The sequence below is a fragment of the Hemiscyllium ocellatum genome, chromosome 45 (assembly GCF_020745735.1).
Source record: "Hemiscyllium ocellatum isolate sHemOce1 chromosome 45, sHemOce1.pat.X.cur, whole genome shotgun sequence".
NCBI classification, from domain to species: Eukaryota; Metazoa; Chordata; class Chondrichthyes; order Orectolobiformes; family Hemiscylliidae; genus Hemiscyllium; species Hemiscyllium ocellatum.
The window spans coordinates 8848512-8866488 of record NC_083445.1 but is presented as its reverse complement, the minus strand read 5'-3'; positions in this window follow the sequence as shown (position 1 = coordinate 8866488).

The window sequence follows — 17977 nt, the reverse complement described above, 5'->3', positions numbered from 1 at the left end:
AATACTGTCCACGTCTTGCTATATAGATTGACGGATGGCTTTAATATCTGAGGAGTCACGAATGGTGCAGAACAATAATGATTGCATAATGAGCATCCCCACTTCAAACCTTTTTCATGGAGGAAAGTTTATTCGTGAAGCAGCTGAAGATGGTTGGACCGAGGGACACTATCCTGAGGAGCTCTTGCAGAAATGATGGACTGAGATGAATCGCACCCAATAATTGCAGCCATCATAGGTACTGCATAAGTTACAGATTCCGATTTTAATGTCTAATTGGAGGCCAGTAGTGTCTCTGCTGGCTCAGAAAGGATAGCTCACACAGTGCCATGCCCATTTTCTCCCCATACAACTTGGCATTCTTCCTTTTCGGATAGTAATCCCAATTCCCACCTGAATATCTCAACTGAACTTGCCTCCATCATATTTTCAGGTAGTTAATTTCAGACTTGAATCACTCACTTACTGAAAAAGTATTGATTGTCCCTGGTGTGGTAATCTCTTTTTAGTAGTGATAATTGGTATTCTCTAACATATTACACAAGACAGCTGGAGATGTGGAGTGGGTGGCACCGTTGCCTTGCAGCATCCGAGATCTGGGTTAAATCCCAACTTTGGGTGACTGTACGGAGTTTGTGCAGGTTTCCTTGGGGAGCTCTGGTTTTCTCCCACCTACCAAAGGTGTGCAGGCTAGGTGGATTGGCCATGGTCCATGCCGGTTTATGGGGATAGTGTAGGGGTTTTTGTCTGAATGGGATGCTCTTCAGAGGGTCAGTGCACACTGTGGGGCAAATGGCCTCTCTCCACACTGTAGGGTTTCTGATTCTAACTTCCTTATTCCTCCTCGTTCCATCATCATACACTTCAACTAAGGCAACTAAAGATGAGCAATAAATGCTGACTCTGCCAGTGACACCCACATCCCATGAATAAATTAGAAAACAACAGGGCCACAGTTTAGACCTCCTGTCCACCCACCCACATTTTTGATAATTCAGAACTATGCTGGAAGTATTAGATGTGCTCAATTCTGTGGGTGAGGCTTGAACCCAAAACCTTTTGATTGGTCCAACCTTTCCTCTTCACAAACACAAATTCACACTTTCTCTGCTGTGATTAAAATAAACTCTAGCTTCTGATCACTGACTATTCCCAAAAGAATCCACAGAAGTCTTAACATTTTAATAATAAGTAATCTTGTCACAGTTGCCATTATGAAGTTGAAATTTCAGTAGAATGCAGGGCGTTCAGTGAGTGCTGAGCAGTCACTACCTCAGGCACTTCCTTTCAAAACAAAATATCCCATAACAGTCAAAATTTATCCAAAAAATGTCTTTTTTGCTTTCAAGTTTGCTTTTTAATTGTCCGAATGTTGGAATTAAAAAGAAACAGCAATTAACACTTCTTGCAAGGTGTATTCAGTAAAGCCTTTAACACTAAATTTGTTCATTTGTTCTCTTGTTTGTGATGAGTTTCTGACAGAGCTTAGTTATATTGCACGCTTCACAACAAACCCGAGGAAGCAAAAAAAATCTCAAAACCTTTTAACAATGGTAACTGGAGTACCAAAAACCACCACCCTCAAGTTTAAAACCAAAATCCCCCTACAGGAACATTTCTGACACACAACTCTGTCCTGCTTTTGTGGCCATATAATATTTATATGACTTGTCGTTCCATTTCCAGGCAATAGTGGGAGAATCCGTGACAGTAATACTGTTTAATATAAAGGGGAGATGGTTAGATTCTGTCCAGAAAGATGGTCATTGCCAGGTATTTGTGTGGTGCAAATGTTACTTGTCCCTTGAGAGCCAAAGCCTGGGTATTGACCAGGTCTTGTTGCATTTGGAGATAGGCTGCTTTGGCATCTTTTGTGAATGGTACTGAACATAGTGCAATCGTCAGCCAATATTTACCACGTAGCTGCTTGTGAGAGCCTGCTGTTGGCAAATTGGCTGCTGTTACGACACTGGGTAAATTCTCCTGCTTAATTCAACCCAGCAACACGAGTTATCCCATGCTGTGATCTGTGAAAATTTGAGAGGCCAAGAACTATTTAGAGTAAAAATTAACAACTTTATTTCGTAAAGTATAACAGAGGTTAACTAACAACAATTGCAATTCTTTCCTCTAACCTACTTTTCACCTTCACCCTCGACAATACTAGTCCAATAAAACTCCTGATAAGATTTACACAACAAAACTACTTATCTCAAAACCAATTGGCTTTCGGTTCTTCTCTGTATTTTTGTAGTCTTTTCTTCTTGGGGGTTCTGCTTCATAGGTTACTGATCAATAGAGGTAACTTTAAAAGAGCTATTCTCTGGGTAGTTTGTAGATGCTGGCTTGGCAGCTCTCCTCCCAACTGTTCAATTTTCTCTGGTCTTATACCCCCAAAGCATATGGGCTTTTAAGATTGCCAATATATTTCATTCAAACTTGACTGGAATTTGGTAATTTTCCTGGTATAGTTTAAACTAATTGGCCAAATTCAAATTTGTTTTGTTTTTGTCTCCTAGCAACTCAGCCAGTGCTATCTGTTCTGAACCAAATGTTACTTTGTGAATTCTCCAACACTGTGTGCACTTGTCATGTCCTTCACTCTCTTAAAAGTGCAGTACACTTCTACATCTTCATAACACCAACCCCTTAAGAAAAAAAAAGCCATCATAATGAAAAGATGGCTTCAATTTTCATTCTATTCTTTAAACACATTAAGATACAGATAACTTTAATAAGTTCAACTTAATTTCTTCCCATATACCTGTGTGTGTGTGTGTGTATATATATATATATATATAAAAAATTAAATACAAAGCTCATCTAAAATTTCAGTTAAATCCGCAATTATGTTCTTAAGACCTGCAACATGATAATTTTTAAATTAAAAATCTATAAGATAAGACTCGAACGAAATAGTCTTATGTTCTTCTCCTTTAAAGCATTCTAAGAATGTAAGAGGATTGTAGTCCATGTACACAACTGTCTCTGACACATTGTGACATACACATTAAAATATTGTAAGACCAGTACCAAACTCGATCATTTTTTTCGAACAGCAAGTATTTCCTCTGGTGGATATTGATCTTCGAAAAGTAACCAACTGGCAGTTCGAATCCCATCCTCATTTTCCTGTAGGAGTACAGCTCCAACTCCAATGTCACTAGCATCGATGGTGACTTTAAAAGGTCTTGAAAAGTCTGCTATAGCTAAAACAGTTTTGGTGGTTAATATTGATTTCACATGGTCGAATGCCTCCTGGCCTGGCTCTGTCCACCGAAACTTAGTGTGCTTCTTCAGCTAATTGGTTAACGGCACCACTACACTGCTGGGGTTTGGAGGAAACGTTTGATAGAATCTGCCGAATCCTAAAAATCAAAACACCTCTTTCTTCAAGGTTGCTCGTGGAAATTCGTTGATGGCCTCTGTCTTTGCGTTTTTAGGGGTCAACCTTCCACGACTGGTGTTATGTCCCAAGAACGTCCCCTCTGCTTTTGCGAATTCACTTTTATTTATCACCAGTTTTGCTTCTTGTAGTCATTCAAAGAGCTCTGCCAACTGTACCATGTGATCATTCCAGGACTTAAAGATCACTACATCGTCCAAACAGACTGCACAGTTTGTTAACCCAGCCACAACTCTTTTTGAGAGTCTTTGGAATGTGACGGGTGTGTTCTTCGTTCCAAAGGGCATCACTTTAAACTGACATAGCCCATTTGGGGTTACAAATGCAGAAATTTCTTTTGCTGTCTCTGATAAAGGTAACTGCCAGTAACTACGCATTAAGTCCAACTTGGTGATGTAACTGGCTTGTCTGACCTTCTCAATACAGCCCTCCAGTCTAGGAATTGGATAGGAGTCCGATTTTGTAATGGCGTTGACCTTACGATAGTCCACGCAGAATCATTGAGTCCCATCCAGTTTGGGAACTAAGATGATCGGCAAACTCCACTCGCTTTGGCTTGGTTCGATAATGTCTTTGTTGGGCAAGGCCTCTACCTCCATCTGGACCTGTCTGGTTTTGAAAGGGCTAAGCTGATTGGGGTGTTGTTTTTATTGGAGCAGTATTCCCTAAGTCTACTTCATGTACAATAACATTAGTCATCCCCCTCTGTTTCTTACATATGTCCTTATACTGAGTAACAAATCTTTCAATTGTGTTTTATGCTCCTGAGACAGATAGCTTACTAACCTACGAGGAGAAAGTGAGGTCTGCATATGCTGAAGATCAGCACTGAAAATGTGTCGCTGGAAAAGTGCAGCAGGTCAGTCAGCATCCAAGAAACAGGAGATTCTATGTTTTGGGCATAAGCCCTTCTTCAGGAATGAGGAAAGTGTGTCCAGCAGGCTAAGATAAAAGGTAGGGAGGAGGAACTTGGGGGAGGGGCGTTGGAGATGCGATAGGTGGAAGGAGTCAAGGTGAGGGTGATAGGCCGGAGTGGGGTGGGGGTGGAGAGGTCAGTAAGAAGATTGCAGGTTAGGAAGGTGGTGCTGAGTTCGAGGGATTTGACTGAGACAAGGAGGGGGGAGGGGAAATGAGGAAACTGGAGAAATCTCAGTTCATCCCTTGTGGTTGGAGGGTTCCTAGGCGGAGGATGAGGTGCTCTTCCTCCAACCATCGTGTTGTTATGGTCTGGCGATGGAGGAGTCCAAGGACCTGCATGTCCTCAGTGGAGTGGGAGGGGGAGTTAAAGTGTTGAGCCACGGGGTGGTTGGGTTGGTTGGTCCGGGTGTCCCAGAGGTGTTCTCTGAAACGTTCCGCAAATAGGCGGCCTGTCTCCCCAATATAGAGGAGGCCACATCGGGTGCGGCGGATGGAATGGATGATGTGTGTGGAAGTGCAGGTGAATTTGTGGCGGATATGGAAGGATCCCTTGGGGCCTTGGAGAGAAGTAAGGGAGGAGGTGTAGGTGCAAGTTTTGCATTTCTTGCGGTTGCAGGGGAAGGTGCCAGGAGTGGAGGTTGGGTTGGTGGGGGGGTGTGGAACTGACGAGGGAGTCACAGAGGGAGTGGTCTTTTTGGAACTGTGATAGGGGAGGGGAGGGAAATATATCCCTGGTGGTGGGGTCTGTTTGGAGGTGGCGGAAATGACGGCGGATGATAAGCTGTATATGGAGGTTGGTGGGGTGGTAGGTGAGAACCAGTGGGGTTCTGTCCTGATGGCGGTTGGAGGGGCGGGACTCAAGGGCGGAGGAGCGGGAAGTGGAGGAGATGCGGTGGAGGGCATCGTCGATCACGTCTGGAGGGAAACTGCGGTCCTTGAAGGAGGCCATCTGGGCTGTGCGGTGTTGGAACTGGTCCTCCTGGGAGCAGATGCGGCAGAGACGAAGGAATTGGAAAAATGGGATGGCGTTTTCACAAGGGGCAGGGTGGGAGGAGGTGTAGTATAGGTAGCTGTGGGAGTCAGTCGGTTTATAGTAAATGTCCGTGTTGATTCGGTCGCCTGAGATGGAAATGGAAAGGTCTAGGAAGGGGAGGGAGGAGTCTGAGACGTCCAGGTGAATTTGAGGTTGGGGTGGAAGGTGTTGGTAAAGTTGATGAACTGTTCAACCTCCTCGTGGGAACACGAGGCAGCGCCGATACAGTCATCGATGTGGCGGAGGAAAAGGTAGGGGGTGGTGCCAGTGTAGTTGCGGAAGATGGACTGTTCCACATATCCTACGAAGAGGCAGGCATAGCTGGGGCCCATGCGGGTGCCCATGGCAACTCCTTTGGTTTGGAGGAAGTGGGAGGATTGGAAAGAGAAGTTGTTCAGGGTGAAGACCAGTTCAGTCAGTCGAAGGAGGGTGTCAGTGGAAGGGTACTGGTTGGTGCGGCGGGAAAGGAAGAAGCGGAGGGCCTTGAGTCCTTCGTGATGGGGGATGGAGGTGTACAGGGACTGGATGTCCATGGTGAAGATAAGGCGTTGGGGACAGGGGAAGCGAATATCATGGGGGAGGTGGAGGGCATGGGTGGTGTCCCGAACTTAGGTGGGGAGTTCTTGGACTAAGGGGGACAGGACCGTGATGAGGTATGCAGAGATGAGTTCGGTGCTGCCTGAACTCAGCCTGCTCCTGCTCCTGCCCCACCGAACAGTTCATCCACTTTACCAACACTTTCCACCCCGACCTCAAATTCACCTCCAAACGGACCCCACCACCAGGGATATATTTCCCTCCCCTCCCCTATCAGCATTCCGAAAAGACCACTCCCTCTGTGACTCCCTTGTCAGGTCCACACCCCAACCCAACCTCCACTCTCGGCACCTTCCCCTGCAACCGCAAGAAATGCAAAACTTGCGCCCACACCTCCTCCCTTATTTCTCTCCAAGGCCCCATGGGATTCTTCCATATCCGCCACAAATTCACCTGCACCTCCACACACATCATCTATTGCAACTGCTGCACCCGATGTGGCCTCCTCTATATTGGGGAAACAGGCCGCCTATTTGCGGAACATTTTAGAGAACACCTCTGGGACACTCGGACCAACCAACCCTCTAACCCAAGGGATGAACTCAGATTTCTCCAGTTTCCTCATTTCCCCTCCCCCCACCTTGTCTCAGTCAAATCCCTTGAACTCAGCACCGCCTTCCTAACCTGCAATCTTCTTCCTGACATCTCCACCCCACCCCCACTCGGGCCTATCACCCTCACCTTGACCTCCTTCCACCTATCGCATTTCTGACGCCCCTCCCCCAAGTCCCTCCTCCCTACTTTTTATCTTAGCCTGCTGGACACACTTTCCTCATTCCTGAAGAAGGGCTTATGCCCAAAACATCGACTCTCCTGCTCCTTGGATGCTGCCTGACCTGCTGCACTTTTCCAGTAACAAATCTTTCAATTGTGTTTTATGCTCCTGAGACAGACAGCTTACTAACCTATCCCACTCCTCAAGGGCGACTTTATTTTTTAATCTATTTTGAGGCCCACCAAAATCCATATCATTTGGATTTGAATCCTCACTCTGCGGGCAGTAACTAACACCTGTTTCTCCAGTTCTTTCTCTTGAGTAAAAGACGGTTTCAAAATGTTCATATGACATACTCGATACCTTTTCCTATCTGACATCTTTACTAGATAGTTCACCTGACTCACCGTTTTCTCAATTTGATAGGGACCACTAAACCTGGCTTTGAAGGGATCTGTTATCACTGGTAACAGTACTAACACGCCATCTCCTTGGAAAACATCTGAGTCTCAAGCTTTAATCTGCCACCTGCTTCATTCTACACTGTGCCCTCTTTAGGTCCCTCTTTAACTCACCTACTCAATTTAGTCTCTTCCCTCACCTCTGATACATAATCTAAATGTGAGCTCTCCGACTTTGGTCTTGTCAATTTTTCTTTAATTAATTTCAAAGGGCCTCTCGCTTCATGACCGAATATTAACGCGAAAGAAGTGAACTGAGTAGATGCGTTTGGGGCATCTTTAGTGGCAAACAATACAAATGGATACCTTAATCCTAATCATTCAGGTAATCCTGACCATATGCTGTCAACGTGGTCTTCAAGTCTGATGACACCTTTTCTAAAGCTCCCTGGAATTCAGGATGATACGCACTGGATTTAAATTGCTGTATACCTAAGCTATCCATAACCTCCTTAAACAGCCCAGCAGTAACATTTGAAATTCCGACTGAATCTCTCTGGGTAGCCCATAGTGTGTGAAGAAAGCTCCAAACTCATCTACTACCCTTTGTCTCCGGAAATCTGGTAGATGCATCCATTCTGGTTAACAAGTACTGGTGCCCACTTTTAGTTCTCTAGAGGGGACCCTACAAAATCAATTGTAATCCATGTGGAAGGTTCTTCAAATGTGGGAATTGGCTTGTGGCTTGTGGCTTACCTACCATTTGGCATATATGACATGTTTGGGAAAAGTTAACCATATCCTTGTGCATTCCAGGCCAATAAAAATGTTTTTGGATCTTAGCCTGAGTCTTTGGTACCCTAGGTGACCTCCTACAGGTAGTTCATGCGCTACCCATAACACCACCTGCCTGTATAGTACCGGCGACACAATCCGGTGCACTTTGGCCCATTTCTCCTCTGCACTAACCTGCCGTGGTCTCCATTTCCATCTTGGGATTATATCTTTGTCAAAGGGTCAGTTAGACTCGAAACATCAGCTCTTTTCTCTCCTTACAGATGCTGCCTGACCTGCTGAGATTTTCCAGCATATATCTTTTATCGTCTTGTCTTGCTGTTGCAAGTACCTTAGCTTTTCAGGACTAAACACTTCTGTGACCCTCAGCCTGTTCAGCTTTTTTCCTGCACCATCACGTCAAACAGTGAGTCCGCTAACCAAATCCTAACTCCTTCATCCTTTTCTTCTTTTCACTTCATGCAGTGACTTATGACCGTGAGATCTGGTTACCACACAGTCTGGGAAAAAAACAGGATATTTCTGTTTTAACCTCTCATTTCTTGGTCTTTCTTGGGCTTCTCCACAACATAGGGTGTCACTCCCACCTTGGATCCTGCCAAATCATTCCCAAGAACAAACTGAATTCCTGGAAAAGACACTCTGCCAATCACTCCCACTGTAACTTCCCCAGTCTTGAATTGGCGCTCCAACCTGATCTTACATAGAGGAAAGCTAAATTCCTGTCCATCTATCCCACAGATTACCACAGTCTTGGGTAACAGATCAGAAAGAGTGCATACTTGCTCAATCCTTACTATCAGTGACTGGTTAGATCCTGTAGCTCTCAAAATTAAAACTCCTTGTCCTTCTCCTCTGTTCGTTCTGAGTAAACTTTACCAGAGGCAAATTCTTTGTAGAAATCAGGTACTAACTCCATACCCAGCCCCTGCTTAGGCTGTGCACTCTACTGCAGCTCCTCTGCTCTTCTTGGGGTCTCCTTTACTATCTTCACTAATGTCACTGGCTTAACTATTTTTACCACATCTTTTCCCACAATGCCTTTCTTTAACGAACAGCACTGTGACTTTACATGTTCCACTTTACCACAGTGGAAACACCGGAGGCCTTTCACTTTCTTTCCACCCTTTTTTATCCTGTGGTAAATTCTTACCAGTGCTCTCCACTCTTAGTTTAGTAGTGTAGGATCCCCCCCTTCTCCCAACTTCAATCTTCACAGGATGAAATTCTGGCCGGAATTTGTCTTATGCACCAACATGAATTCATCTGCTAATTCTGCTGCCCTTCCCAGTTCCTGAACTTTCTGTTCCTCCATGTGATTTTCATTACCATCTCAAGAAGTGAGTTTTTAAAACTCCTCCAACAGAATAATCTTAGCGCCTCAAAGGTCTTATCTATTTTCAAAGCACATACTCATTGATCAAAATGACTATGTTTAATTGTTTCAAACTCAACATAAGTCTGACCTGGTTCCTTCTTTGTGTTTCTGAACTGCTGTCTATATGCTTCTGGCACCAATTCATAAGCACTTAAAAAAGCCTGTTTAACCTCTTCATAATCTCTTGATACCTCATCTGAAAGTGCGGCACATTCATCACTAGCTCTGCCTACCAGTTTTGTCTGAACTAGCATTACCCATAAATCCTCAGACCACTCCAACTGCCTAGCCAATTTTTCAAATGAAATAAAGAAGGCCTCAATATCTTTCTCATCAAAATGCGGCAGACCTTCTCTTTTAATCTGCATCCTGTTAACTTGACTTTGCTGACGAAGTTGCAACTTCTCAAGTTCAAATTCTCTCTTTTTCTTTTCTTTCTTTCTCCCTTCTCTCTCTTCGCTTAGGTAAAAAATTTCTCTCTCTTTCTCCCTCTCTCTGTTTCTCTTTCTCTCTCCCTTTGTTTATCTTCTAACTCCATTTTCCCCAATTGTAATTTAAAATTTTCTACCTCTACAGCAGTTATCTGTTTCTCTGACACACCTGAGTGCTTGAGTAACTCCCTTACAATTTCAGCTTTACTTTTGTCCTTGGTTAAACCCACATCCAACTGACTTGCTAATTCTAAAAGTATGGCCTTTTTCTTTCCTTCTAAACTTTCTTGGCAAATTTGTGAATCATCTTCAAATCCCAGAACCTCTTTAGCTGTTTTAAGAGCCATATCTCTCACTTTAAATTTAATCAACCACAAGTCACCAAAATTAAACAAATTGTCTCACCTGTATTTTATTTAAAGATCTAGAACACTAACCTGCAAGTGTTTAAATCTGTTGGGATTTTTCATACCCCCAAATCTATTCAAACTGTGTAAACCAGTTCAAATCCTGGACGAGCCCCTAAACTGTTACTACACGGGGTAAACACTGTTGCTTAATTCAAACCAGCAGCACAGAAAAGAGTTATCCCATGCAGTAATCTGTGAAAATTCAAGGGGCCAAGAACTATTTAAAGTGAAAATTAACAACATTATTTCTTAAAGTATAACAGAGAATGATTAACTAACAATTATTTGTAACTCCAACCTCTAACCTTTCTTTTACCTTCCTTTCTATAATACTAATCCGATAAAACTCCCGCTTAAGATTTACAAAACAAAACTTCTTATCTCAAAGCCAGACAGCTTTTGGTTCTTCTCTGTATTCCTGTCTTCTTTTCTCCTTCTTGGGGATTCTGCATCACAGGTTACTGATTGATAAAAGTACCTTAAGAGGCCTATTTTTTCAGGCAGTCTTTACGTGCTGGTAGGTTGGCAGTTCTTCTCCCAACTGTTCAATTTTCCCAGGTCTTATACCCCCAAAGCATTGGGTTGTGTCATGGGCTTTTAAGATTGTCAATATACTCAATTTAAACTTGATTGGAATTTGGTACTTTTCGGGATATAATTTAAACTGATTGGCTGAATTCAAATTTGTTTTTTTTCAAATGTTACTTTGTAAATTCTCCAGCAGTCAGTGTGCTTGCCAAGTCCCCCACTCCCTTAAAGGTACAGTACAATTGTACACCTTCATAACGCTGCCTTATTTCCTATATTACAATTACAGTTCAAAAATGCTTTCATTGGCTGCATGGATAATGGAATGTCCTGAATCATCCTGGACGAAAGCAAAATACTGCAGGTGTTGCAAATCTGAAATGTAAAAGAAAAATTGAAAAGCTCAGCAAGTCTGGCAGCACCTGTGAAGAAAGAAAGAATTAATGGTGATGGATCACAACATAAATGCAAGGATAACTCTATTCCCTTCTCCAAGGATGCTGACAGACTTATGAATTTACTTCCAACATTCTCTTTATCTGTATAAATAGAGTTTACTTTTTATTTCAATCATTACTCAGTAGTACTACCTGGAGGCCAGTGATGCTGGGCTATGGATAGGTTTTTGAATTTGCAAATTGCTGGCAACAGTAGCATTTATTGCCTGGTATTAAAGCTCCTTTTATTCCAGGTTCATGTTGAATTCAAATTATAGCATCTGCTGTGACAGATCTGAAACCATGTTGCCAGACATTAGTTTGGGGTCCTTGATTATTAGCCGATTGACATTATCCTACACCACTGCCTCCTGATGCTTGTTCTCCTGTTGTAAAAACAGAAATTGCTGGAGAAACTCAGCAGGTCTGGCAGCATCTGTGGAAAGAAAACAGAGTCAATGTTTCTGGTCCGGTGACCCTTCATTAGAACAGTCCTGAAGAAGGGTGTTTGGACTCAAAACATCGCTTTCTCTCCACGGAGACTACCACACCTGCTGAGTTTCTCCAGCAATTTCTTTCTTGTTTCACATTTCCAGCATCCACAGTTCTTGGTTTTATTTTAGCACTTGTTCTCTGGTACTTGGTGTTGTTAGAACAAGCTCTGATGTCAACAGGAAGCACTTGGGAGAGGATGTGTAAGGTAACAACTGAAGGGTAATAGTAGCTGTCTTGGGAAATTAACCAAATGAAAGAAAAAACTTCAATTGTTATGTTTGGCATGGGCTGGTTTGACCGAAGGGTCTGTTTCCACGCTGCATGAGTCTATAACTATTCTATAAATAAATTTTCAGTTAACATTTCTAGATAAAAATGGAAACAAAGTCTTATCATTAAAATTAAGAATTATAGAATGATGTTCCTGCATTCATGCTGCAGTATGATGTCTAAGCCTAATGGGGGCAGTGTGCAGTATTTAAAATGCCTGTATTTATGTCATTGATCTAATGGAATTTTCCTGCTTTGATTAACAATTTTAACCCTGATTAAATATACATGCCTATCTCAGTCTCATAAATGAAAGAATCGCACAGCTCCAGTTCAAAATCTCTGCTTGTGCAACAGTGGAAATGTTAAATGGATCTGAAAGCATTCACCTCCTTGCAGTAATGGGAAGTGAGAAGATCCAGGATTAACACTTCGATCACTCGTCCTACTATTATCTCTGGAATTTTATCCCAACATCTTCAAGAGAGAATGGGGAAACAGTTGATAGAAAGGAAATTCATGTGTTATGAAGAGCTGAACAACACCAATAGGGAACAGGAAAATCATATTTTTATCTCCAACGATAAAAAATTGTCAGAATGATGAATGGAGTACCAAACATCGCAGCTAAGGCCAGTACGATCTCCAAGTTGCCGAGGACTTAGAGAGTGGTGTGTGTATGGAATGAGCTGCCAGACGAAGTGGTGGAGGCTGGTACAATTGCAACATTTAAAAGGTGTCTGGATGGGTATATGAACAGGAAAGGTTTGGAGGGATATGGGCTGGCAGGTGGGGACTAGATTGGCTTGGGCTATCTGGTCGGTATGGATGAGTTGGACCGAAGGATCTGTTTCCGTGCTGTACATCTCTATGACTCTATAACTCTGATTACTTTTTGGAGAGTTAAAAAAGAAAATTCACAGTGATTTTAGTTTTGACTTAGCGTTCGTATGCGGCCCCAGGTGATTTTGTAGGTGTGGTGGACAAGGCTGGCAGTGGCCAGAGACACACGTTGCACGCAAGGGAGATGAGTCACAAAACGATAGAATGGTTACAACACAGAAGGAGGCCATTCAGCCCTATTGTCTGTGCCAACTCTCTACAAGCAACTCAGCGCGTCCCACATTTTTCCCCTTAAGATTGCAAGTTTTATTTTTCTTTTCAGACAACCATCCAATTTCCTTCTGCAAAGTTATGATTGAATCTGTCTCTATACCAAATTGGAGGCAGCTTCCGCAGTAAGTGTGAAAAGGAAAGTGTAGATGCATGAGAATGTTCACTGCTGATGAAGTGTAATAATATCACAAATGTCACATGTTTATGGAAAAATGACCCAGAATCCCTATATGGTGGAAGCAGGCCATTCAGCCCACACCAACCCTGCAAAAAGCATCCCACTCAGATCCAACCTCCTACCCCTGCATTTGGCTATTCCACCTATTCTACACATCCTTGACACAATGGGGAGGTTTAGCATGGCCAATCCACCTAACCTGCACATCTTTGTACTGGAGGAAGAAACCCACACAGATACGGGGGGGAATGTGCAAACTCCACACAGGCAGTCGCATAAGGCTGGCATCAAACCAAATCAAATCAATGCTAACCACTGTGCCACCCTAAACCTTCTTTGAACTGCCTCCAACGCACGTTCATTCTATGTGTTGGAGGGTCCCTAGCATTGTGAGGTAGCCACTATGCCACCATCTCACCCAGAAAGAGACCACTGTTCCACTAGGGTCTAAGACAATCTGTGTATCTACTACATTGCAAGTAAAGCATTTTAAGGAAAGCACCTTAGACTCTAGAAGTAATAGTTGGGAGAATAAAATTAATTAGACTCCATACATACAATGAAACAGGAAATTAGATAAATACTTGAGGGAACAAAATTAGGGCTACAGATAAAAAGAAGTGGAAAGTGAGAATTATTTGGATAGCTCTTGGAAAAAGTTAGCACAATCATGATAGTGTTGAGGGCCTCCTGTATTGTGTGATTGTATAAGGCACATAGAGTTCTGATTTCCAATGAAAGGTGATACAACTGGATTCACGTATTGAGCAAAGCCGCAGATCTATGTAGGATTTGTGAACTGCTTAAGATTGTCCTGTCCATCAGTTTAGGAATGTCAGTGCTGTGAAATGAAACATGATGCCCACTTCATCCCCCCAGCATAGCAACAAACACAGTATTAGTCACCTTATTTAACAAAGAATGAACATTTGTGGGAGACAGTTCAGAGAAGGTTTAGGGTGGCACAGTGGTTAGCATTGATTTGATTTGGTTTGATTTATTGCTGTCACATGTATCGAGATACAGTGGAAAGTATTATATTGTGTGCTTTCCCATCTCACATAAGTACACCAGGGTAATAGAACAAAATGCAGGACATAGTGTGACAACTACAGAGAGATGCAGAGAAAGAGCAACTCTAATATATGAGAGGTCCATTGAAAGGTCTGAATAACAGCAGGGAAGAAGCAGTTCTGGTATGTGTTTTCAAACTTTTGTATGTTCTGCCCAATAGAAGAGGGTGAAAGAGAGAATAACTGGTGTGGGAGGGTTCTTTGATTATGTTGGTTGCTTTCCCGAGGAGCTGAAAGGAGTTGAACATCCATCAGGGATTCAGATTTAAGCTTATAATCAGATTGCCCATGATCTTACTGAAGGGTAGAAAGTCTTGAACGGTTGAATAGATTACTCCTGCTCCAGATTCATGTGATCGTATTTGCAGGGCTATAGTATGGAGGGGAGGAGGAGCTCCCAGTGTTCCCAGGGTTTTAGCTTGGATTGCTAGTCCACCATTGGACTATTTCACCACTTCTCTTTCAAATGGTCTGTTAACCCAGCACCCAACAGAATTGAAACTTTGAGCTTGCTGGACATGGTTAACTGTTTATCAATCACACCTCCCAAACATTTGTCCTCCTCTAACTATATTTTTTAAAAATGGCATGGTGGTTCAGTGGTTAGCACTGCTGCCGCACAGCGCCAGGGACCTATGTTCAATTCCAACCTCAGGTGACAGCCTGTGTGGAGTGTGCACATTCTCCCCTTGTATGCGTGTGTTTCCTCCGGGTGCTCCAATTTCCTCTCACAGTCCAAATGCTGTGCAGGTTAGGGTGAATTAGCCAAGCTAAGTTGCCCATAGTGTTCAGGGATGTGTAGGCTAGGTGCATTAGTCAGAGGAAATGTAGAGCAAGAGGGTAGGGGAATGGGTCTGGGTGGGTTACACTTTGGAGGTTTGGTGTGGACTTGTTGTGACAGGAGAATTTTACTGTTCATCAAGTCCCATTTCTCCACCAGTCACACCATTAGTATAATGTGTCAATTCAATCACTAAAATTACCAGCTGATTCCTTTTTTTAAACCATTATCCAGAATTTTCACTTGGAATGTATTATAACACAAAAATTATTCTTAAAACAAATAGCAAGCACTGGCTAACATCTAAGCTTTAAGGTATTGGAGTTACATCCTCTTAATTTCAACAGACACAGAAACAATGAAAGCAATGGAGAGAATGTGATAACTTCTCATGGTCCACCCACTTTCTTGTTGATGAATTTGAATTGTTCAAAAAATGTGGTGCTGGTAAAGCACAGCAGGTCAGGCAGGAGAGTCGACGTTTCAGGCATAAGCTATTCATCGACTCTGGTCTCCAGCATCTGCAGTCCTCACTTTCTCCAATTTCTAATTGTTGACAGCCGTAGACCGATGGAAGACCTTTAGTTCAGATTGAGATCAAGCTGGTCTTTGGAAAGTGCTCGTAATTTGGCTTCTCAGGGTTTGTAAGGTAGTTGAAAGTACTGATATTTGGAAACTTTATCAGGTCCAGAAAAAGTTGCTAGGCCACTGCCAGCAAAGGATCACCTGTAGTCTTTTCCAAAGACAGAGTTTTCAACAATTAATGACCATACACCCCATCTGTTATCTCCTAAGAAACTTTGCTTGTATTTTTCTTCAAAGTAATTTGACATTTTATTAACAGCAGGTAAACACAATCCCTATTAAACTTTGACTTTATTTTCCAAGAAGCCACAAGGTGAGGCAAGACCAGTTTCAATCCAGCAACTGTACCAATTCTTTCAATTTCTCAGATATCCAATAAATGTTAAGTAAGTATTCTCAATAATCCTTATGTGTAATTGAATCATTGACAACGCTGTTGATGACCCTTTCAATGCTTTGCTAATCATCGCGAGTAGATTGATAGGCACTGGTTCGGATTTGAGGTATTTTCCCACAGTGTCAGGTAGCTAGCAGTGTTGCTGTGGTTTGTAACAGATTGGCTAGAAGCACAGTGATCTCTCAAAGGTGAGTATTCAGAGCTGGGATGTTATCATGACACATAGCCATTGGTGTATCCAGCCATTTGATGTCATAACCTGGAACGAATCAAATTCACTAAAGATTTGCATCTGTGATCCTCTTCACCGTGTCACTAGTTCTCAATTCCAACAATTCTCCATAAACTCTGTAAATGAGGTAATGCAGAGATATTCTTTGTGTTGTGTGGGAGTATTATGTTGATTTGAAACTGCTGAGTAACAATCCCAGATCAACACTCAGTATTTTGGGAACTCTGTTGTTAAGTGGTTACAAAACACATAAACAAAGTCAACTCATTCTTTCCTTTGGTCAAACCTATTTTGCCTTTTATTTGTATTCAACACAACTCAGTCTGATTACTGTACACATCTCCACTTTATGCCAGCCTCTGGTTACCAGGCTGAAGGTCAAAAGTGAAGTTAGGATGGGAAATTATAAATTTTGGAGTACTTTTATTTGGTTTAAAGCAAGGATAGGTTTGATAGGATGAAGAACACTTTTTCTTCCATACTGCCTTTGTGCTGAAACTCATTGGACTCACAGTCACTGGGCAGAGAAATCAATTGTCCCCATCAGTTATTGTTGCCTTAGAAAGATATGAAGAGACCTGTATCAATATCAACACTCAAACACATGCATTTTCATTTTGGATAGGGTCTCTATTATCTTCCTTTTACTCTTTTTCTATCTTCTTACTTAGACCCCAACCCTTTGCTAAATAGAATGAAATATTTGCATTTTTAAATTATTTATTCATATGAAATATGAGCACCGTGGGCCAGACATTATTTCCCTTGAGAAAGTGATGGTGAGCCACCATCTTGAATCAGGAGGACGTCCATCTTGAAGGACAAGGGGCAGAAGATACATGGGAGAACCGCCTCCTGCAAGCTCCCCTCCGTCCCAATTGGAAACATATCACAACTCCTTCACAGTTGTTGGGTCAAAATCCCAGAATTCCCTCCCTACCGGCATTGTGGGTCTACCTATAGCACATGGACTGCAACGGTTCAAGATGGCGGCTCACCACCACCATCTTGAGGCCAAAGAAGGTGGGTCCCCACTTACTCTGCCTCAGCCTGTCAGCATCTATTCTTTCCTCCCTTCATGAGTTTATTTAGCTTTCCCTTAAATGCATCAACATTATTCATTTCAACAACACATCCTCACCACTCTCTGAGAAAAGATAGCTTTCCCTGAATTCCTCATCAGATTTATGAGTAACTACCTTGTGGTAGTGACTTGAGTTTTGGAATCCCCCCCTATCCCCTGTCAAACCCCTTCCATAATTTTATAAACCTATGATCAGGTTATCCCTCAGTCTTGTCTTTTCCAGAGACAAGTGTTCCAGGTTCTTTAGAATTTCCTCATCAATATAACAACTCAAATCTTGAATTGCAAGATATCTTTCAAAAAGTTATTGGTATTATATTGTGCTGGTCATTTTGTTTTTTACATGCTCAGAACCGGTGCCTTTGTAAATTATTATAATGTGGTCATTGTGAAGAAGGGAGTTGATCCGCAACTGTTGTTTATTAAGCAGAGTGCAGCGGGAGAATTCTACCCCTTGCCCGATAGCTATGTTCAACTGTACCCAATGAGATTTATTACCTGTACCCAGTAAGCCCATGCCTGTACGATATTACAACATGTACTCAGGATTTACTAATACATTCAGATGATGAAGAAAGACAACTTAAAAACGTTGCAGCGTTTTTTTTGCTCAGAATTAACGGCGAGGGACACAACACCCTTCCGTTGTTTCCTGTGGCAAACACCAGAAAAAAACTTTCTTCTAACCCCCTCCCCCATCCCTGAGTTGTCATGTGC